Source organism: Bubalus bubalis, chromosome 18 (assembly GCF_019923935.1).
Source record: "Bubalus bubalis isolate 160015118507 breed Murrah chromosome 18, NDDB_SH_1, whole genome shotgun sequence".
In the NCBI taxonomy this organism is placed as follows: Eukaryota; Metazoa; Chordata; class Mammalia; order Artiodactyla; family Bovidae; genus Bubalus; species Bubalus bubalis.
In genome coordinates, this window is record NC_059174.1 from 23,482,046 (window position 1) to 23,488,326 (window position 6,281).

The 6,281-nt window shown below is 47.3% G+C and overlaps 1 long non-coding RNA gene and 1 other non-coding gene across 2 annotated transcripts; one reads left to right on the forward strand and one right to left on the reverse strand.

Annotated features, from left to right (window-relative positions):
* Nucleotides 1-754: 754 nt before the first annotated feature.
* LOC123330372 lies at nt 755-1,475 on the reverse strand. The gene is made up of 2 exons (XR_006546244.1): nt 1,343-1,475; nt 755-1,002 (listed from the first exon to the last, which is right to left on the reverse strand). It is a non-coding gene; the product is annotated as an uncharacterized LOC123330372 (long non-coding RNA).
* A 345-nt stretch (nt 1,476-1,820) lies between these two features.
* TRNAF-GAA lies at nt 1,821-1,893 on the forward strand. Its single transcript has one exon. It is a non-coding gene; the product is annotated as a tRNA-Phe (tRNA).
* Nucleotides 1,894-6,281: the final 4,388 nt, after the last annotated feature.

Here is a 6,281-nt window from a genome sequence, read left to right on the forward strand (position 1 = left end):
AAGTAAAACACTGGAATGTTGAGCTGGGCCCATAAGGCACTGGTTGGTGATGCCCTGTGCCAGAGGCATCCTTCCACCCTCCATCTGTACATCTGTATATCCAATGCCACAGGAGCCCTTGGGTACCTTCCTAAGTGATCACAAAGGGTTATGGCCTTCTCTGGTGTGGAGACCAGGCAGGTATCTCAGGGGCAGTGAAACAGTACAAATGTTTGCATTTCACCAGGATGAGATCGTTACAAACCGGATCAAGGAAACCTGAGAAAGTCAAGGACTGGGAGGGGAAGAAATGTGTCCCTGTGGCCTCTTAAGCAATTATCATCAGCGTCCCTGGCAGCTACTCAATTCTAGAGGCAATTCCAGGAGCTGTGATTTGGAATCAGCCTCTTAAGACACACTTAAAGGTTTTGGGGCTGGGTGCTTCTCAGAGAACAGAAAACCCAAGGTGGTGATAGGGGTGGAGAGAGAGTGGTTATACCTGTCCTTAAATACCTGCAGGGTTGTTACAGAAGGAGGGGGAAGGAGCTTCTTTTGTGAGGACCCAAGCATTAAACCCAGGGCCAGTGGAGAGGTCTAAAGGTGGAGTTGCTTGCCTTTGAAGAAGTGAGCACTCCGTCATGGGAGGCATCCAAGCACACGTTCAGTGGCCAACTTTTGGAGATAATATGGTGGAGAGAAGCACAGCTGTGGACAAACTCTGGAGTCCTTTCCGTCCTTGAAATTCTTCGACTTAACTTATTAGTCACAGTTTGTAATATTCAATTAATCTGCTTTATTTGGGATCTTGTTTTTGTTTGTTTGGGATTTTGTTTTAGAAGATATGCAGAAACTTTGGAATTCTCTTTCCACTCTGGAAACGGGACTTTGAACTCTCAGCCCAGGAACTGTGACGAGTGGAAGGTGACCCAGGACCACAATACTTTCGAGGTGAAGGCAGCAGGCAGTCACTGACGGTGCCTTAATTTGTGGCTGCTGGGAAGAGTTAAAGTACAAGCCAGGCTTCTGAAAAACAGGAAGGAAAATGGACAGATAGGACACAGGATCCTGGAATTAATAAGAAGTCAAATGGCTGAGTCACTGAGATAATTTCAAAGTCTGAAGGTAACAGGGAAAAAAAAAAAGGAGAAAAGAAAATCAGACTATTGGAAAGTAATGAAGGCTTTGCAAAGACCCCTGGTGACCAAAACAACAGAAGTCGGGAAAATTTAATTACACACTGATAGGTGAGTCCTTCGAGACAGCCAGACTGTCCTGCCCCTGGCCCTTCCTTCTCACTGGATTCCTTTCTGGTCAGTAGCAGCTGCAACCCCCACCTCAGGACGCAGTTAGATTGGAGCCTTACCATTTGCTCAAAGAAATCTCCTTCACCCCAGTTATAGTGCTGATCAGTCCATTTCATCATCCCCCCTCAGTGAGGACACAGAATGTCAGAACAGAAGTAAACGGTGGGAATCATTGTGCCCATTGTACAGAAGGGAAAGCTGAGGCCCAAAGAGTGGATCCTATGTCAGGTGCAACAGGGAAGGTTAAGGTGTACAAAGGCCAATTCCTTTTCTCTCCTAAATTAATAGAAAAGAAGCTCATATTGCTTAAGTTAGAGCTTATGCTTCTACTTTAAAAAAAAACATCATCTTTTAAAAAACATAATCTTCGGGGGACTTCCCCCACAGTCCAGTGGCAAAGACTCTATATTCCCAATGCAGGGGGCCTGGGTTTGATCCCTGGTTGGGGAATTAGAGCCCACAACTAAGAAATTCCCAACTAGATTCCGCAACCAAGAGATCCTACGTGCTGCAACTAAGACCCAGAGCAGCCAAATGGCTGAAATAGCTCAATTGGGAGAGCATTAGTCTGAAGATCTAAAAGTCCCTGGTTCAATCCCAGGTTTTGGCAATTGTTTCTGACCCTTTGGGCTTCCCTGGTAGCTCAGCTGGTAAAGAATCCGCCTGCAATGCAGGAGACCCCGGTTTGATCCCTGGGTTGGGAAGATCCACTGGAGAAGGAATAGGCTCCCCACTCCAGTATCCTTGGGCTTCCCTGGTGGCTTAGCTGGTAAAGAATCTGCCTGCAATGCGGGAGACCTGGGTTCAATCCCTAGGTGGGAAAGATCCCCTGGAGAAGGGAACAGCTACCCACTCCAGTATTCTGGCCTGGAGAATTCCACGGACTGTATAGTCCATGGGGTCACAAAGAGTCGGACACAATTGAGTGACTTTCACTTTCTTTAAAAAAAAAAAAAAGACAAGACCATTGATTCCTGTGGCCATGTTTTTTTTTTTCTTTCTTTAAAAAAGGTCATCTTTGAGATTAATATGGGAACCTCTCCAACTCAATAACTGGATTTTGAAGAAGAGATTTCTCCTGTCCCACACACTAAAAGTCACATTTTGTTGACAGGGTGAGGTTTGGGGATGTACTCATGAACAACCAGGCTCTGTGTTCAGCACTGTTCACAGACCCATCCAGAGAGCAGGCCTATCCCTGGGTGTTTCAGGGGCAAGCAGCCTGCTGTCCCACTCTGAAGGCAGAGAGAAGCCCCGAGATGGGTTGCCAGGAGGACTGGGCAGATTAGGCGGTTTTGTAAGGAACTAGAGAGAGCAGGTCTGTTTACTCTTTCAGTATTTCTTTACATTTTTTTCAAGATCAGAAAGTGACCCCAGACTGTTCTTTTGGGGTATGATTTAGACTCGTTGTTACAACCACCCTTTGCCCCTGCCGTTGTCCTTCTCCTGCCTGGGAGGAAGGCCCCAATTCCCTTTCCTCACCGCACCCCATCCCCTTCTCTTCCAGTAACTCTAGAACCTCCTGACCAGGCCTCTGCCAGCCACTCTGCACAAGGGGCCGGACAGACCTTTTCAACACAACTTTGATTGTGCTGCTCACCCTAAAGAGCCCTCAGGGACTTTCTCACTGCATTGAGTAAATGCCATCCTCCTCTGGGTGGCCAAGAGGCAGCTGAAAATCAGGCCATCTCCCACCTCCCCTTCCTTCCCCTTGCCCTTGGCCACACTCCTGGGAGGCACTGCCTGCCTCGTTGCTCCAGTCCTCCAACCCACAAGGTGCTTTCTCTGTCTGAGTCACCCCTCCCTGATCCCTGCCACCCTGGGTCCCTCTCACCGTTTGGTCTCTCAACTGGAGAGAGTTTCCCTGTGCACCCAACTAAAGGGATCTCCCCAGACTTTCTGAGTTAACCCAGTGCTCCAGTGTTTGCAAGGCTTTGTCAATATCTGTTGATAGCTGATTTATTTGCTTGTTTGTTTCTAGCCTTCCCCCTGCTTGAGTTTAAGAGAAAACTCATCTGTTGTCTTTACTATAACAGTCCTGGCTCATAGAACTTCTCCTAATATGTAATAGTTACTCAGGAAATACTGTGGGAAGGAAGGAAAAAGGAAGGAAGGGAAGGAGAAAGGGAGAAGAAATAGAGAAGGATAAAGGGAGGAAGCCTCTTGTATCTACATACTCTAGTTCAGTTTTAACTTAAAGGAAGTAGGAGCTAAAACAAAAGGATTAACTGTGGGCTTTAATGCATTAGAAACAGCAATATTGGGGGGCAGATTGGCAGTGGGGAACCTCCAGTCCCACCTTCCAGGCAGCCAACTCTGTGTAGCCCAGGGGTAGGACAGGAGCTGGGGAGCTAAAGGGAGCTACCAGGGGGCGTGATGGATGGAGGAGAGGAGAAGTCTCCATCCTCCCAGGTGGGCAGCACCTGCCCTGCCCGGCAGGTTTGTAATAGCAGCATCTGCCATGGTGTAAACAGTTTCAGGATCAGCTTTGCCCCCAAATAACCTAGAGTCAATGAAAGATTTGGGGGAATGCAAATATTTAGGTCAGAGCGAGGAATACAGTTTCCCTCCTTCAACCCAGGAGCTCCTGGGAGACAGGGCAGGGTCTTCTGAAGTTATATGCAGATGAAGTACATTGCTCAAGATCTGAGCTCAGGTAGGCACCGCACACACAATGCGGTATGAAGGTGACTCAGGAGGGGTGGGACCTTGTTCCAGGGAGGTGGCATTTCACCAATCTTTGGTGTTCCAGAGAGCAGGACTCATGTGGGTGGACACACGCTCCACAAAAGCCACTGGCTGGCCACCAGCAAAGAAATCTCTTCTAACCGAGAGTGCAGACATTGGACAGCCTGCCTAGGGGGCTGGAGGGGGCATGAGCTTCCCACTCTGAGGCCAAGGAGAGCAAAAAGTGCTTGGGTTAGTCACCGAGTCATGTGCAACTCTTTGCGACCCTGTGGACTGCAGCACACCAGGCTCCTCTGTCCATGGGAGTTCCCAGGCAAGTATACTGGTGTGGATTGCTGTTTCCTTCTCCCGGGGATCTTCCCCACCCAGGGATTGAATGTGCATCTCCTGCACTGGCAGGCAGATTCTTTATCGTTGAGCCACCAGGGAAGCCCCCAGGTATTAGGTAGGAGATGGTAAAGACTGTGGTCTGGAGTCCCTGCCGCACCAGAGTCTGTGATGCTCAGATGAGGTCCGTCTCCTGTTGATGCCCAAGTGGACCCTTGGAGCCATCAGGAGGGTGCTCAGCTCATCAGGGAAAGTCAGTTCCCTACGGCTTTTCCTTATAACTTTGTTTGCAGATAGCGAGCCTTTTCTGTCCGTCTCCTCATCCCGATCCTTTCTGCCTGTAACAATCACATTATTTAATTTAGACGAGTGAAGTTACCTTAGATCAATTATACTTATTTTTCCTGTGTAATTTTCAAAGCTTAATATCTCCATTCAGGCCCAGCCTGGGGGACAGGTTGTCTAGCAGAGTCCTAAACGATTTCAGCCCTTAATTCAATTGTACTTTTACCACAGCCTGGCCAGTGAGCATAATTCTTTTATCCCTAAGATGTCTCATTAGCAATAATCTAATAGCACGTATTAAAATATAGGTCACCGAGGTGGGCTGCCAACTGAAAGGCTTGTCATAACTTTGAAGCCTGGACAGCTGTCTTGTTCCCCTCCAACACCACACCACCCCAATCCCAGGCTTAATTCTCCAACAGTCAACTCACAAAATCAGTCCACTTTCTGCTGTTCTAGGTGAAGAACTATCTATTCCTGGCTAGGAAATAGTGTTGGTATCTGTTGCCCTGGGGTGGGGTGAAGGGAAAAGTTCTTGCCAGCATGACACAGTAGAAAAGATCTCTGGCCTCTGACATTTAAGGCTGTGGCCCTCATCCCAGCTGTGCTCCGAACTTGCCAAGTGACCTGGGGGGACGGTTCTTACTCTGTCAGGCCTCAGTTTTCACATCTGTAAAAGGGGAAAGCAGTGAAGTTAGAGCCATTGTTTCTCTGGCTGTCCACATTCAAACTGTCCCAGTGTGCCCTTGATGTTTTCATTTAAGTCAACTCACTCTTCTAAATCAAATACATTTGTTTTAAAAAGAAAGCTCGAGTATCAACATGGAAAAAGCTCAAGAACATTTTCAGAAAGATTGGTGCAGAATGATGCCTTTTGTATAAACTTTAAACGTGCAAACTGATCCTTTCTGTTGTTTAGACAGGCAAGACCAATCCATGCCATTAGAGGGTAAGGTCATGGTTCCCTTTGGGGTGGGAGGAAATGTTGACTGAGAGGGGGAACATAGGGGGAATTCTGGGGTGCCAAACACTTTTTTAAATGGCCTGGGTGGTGATTATACAGGTATGCATGCATGCATACTCAGCCACCAAGGCATGTCCAACTTTTTGTGACCCCATGGACTGTAACCTGCCAGACTCCATCTGTCCATGGGATTCTCCAGGCAAGCATACTGGAGTGGGTTGCCACATCCTTTTCCAGATCTTCCCCACCCAGGGATTGAACCCGCGTCTGTTACATCTCCTGCATTGGCAGGCAGGTTCTTTATCACTAGTGCCACCTGGGAAGCCCGTTATAGTTGTATATTCCTATATCTATCTTTATCCATCCATCTGTCTCCCTCTCTACTTACGTATCACCCTCCTAGTAAAAGCATAGATACCTGCTTGGGAATAATCAACAGTATATAAGGATGGTGGCAAGCCAGCAGAGGTGGGAGGGAGCGGGATACAACTGGGGAGAGAGACACAGGGACTTCAACCATATATCTAATGTTTTTCTTACTTAAGTCAGCTAGCTGTTTGTTATAGGATTGTCCATAGTTTTATATAAGTCTGAGATAAGTCATTAAGTCTAAAATCATTAAGTTGTAAATAATGAGGAAAGCTTTATGTAACATCAGAAATAGAAAACCACTGAGAGAAAGAAAGTGAAAGTGGCTCAGTCGTGTCCGACTTTTTGCAACACCATAGACTATA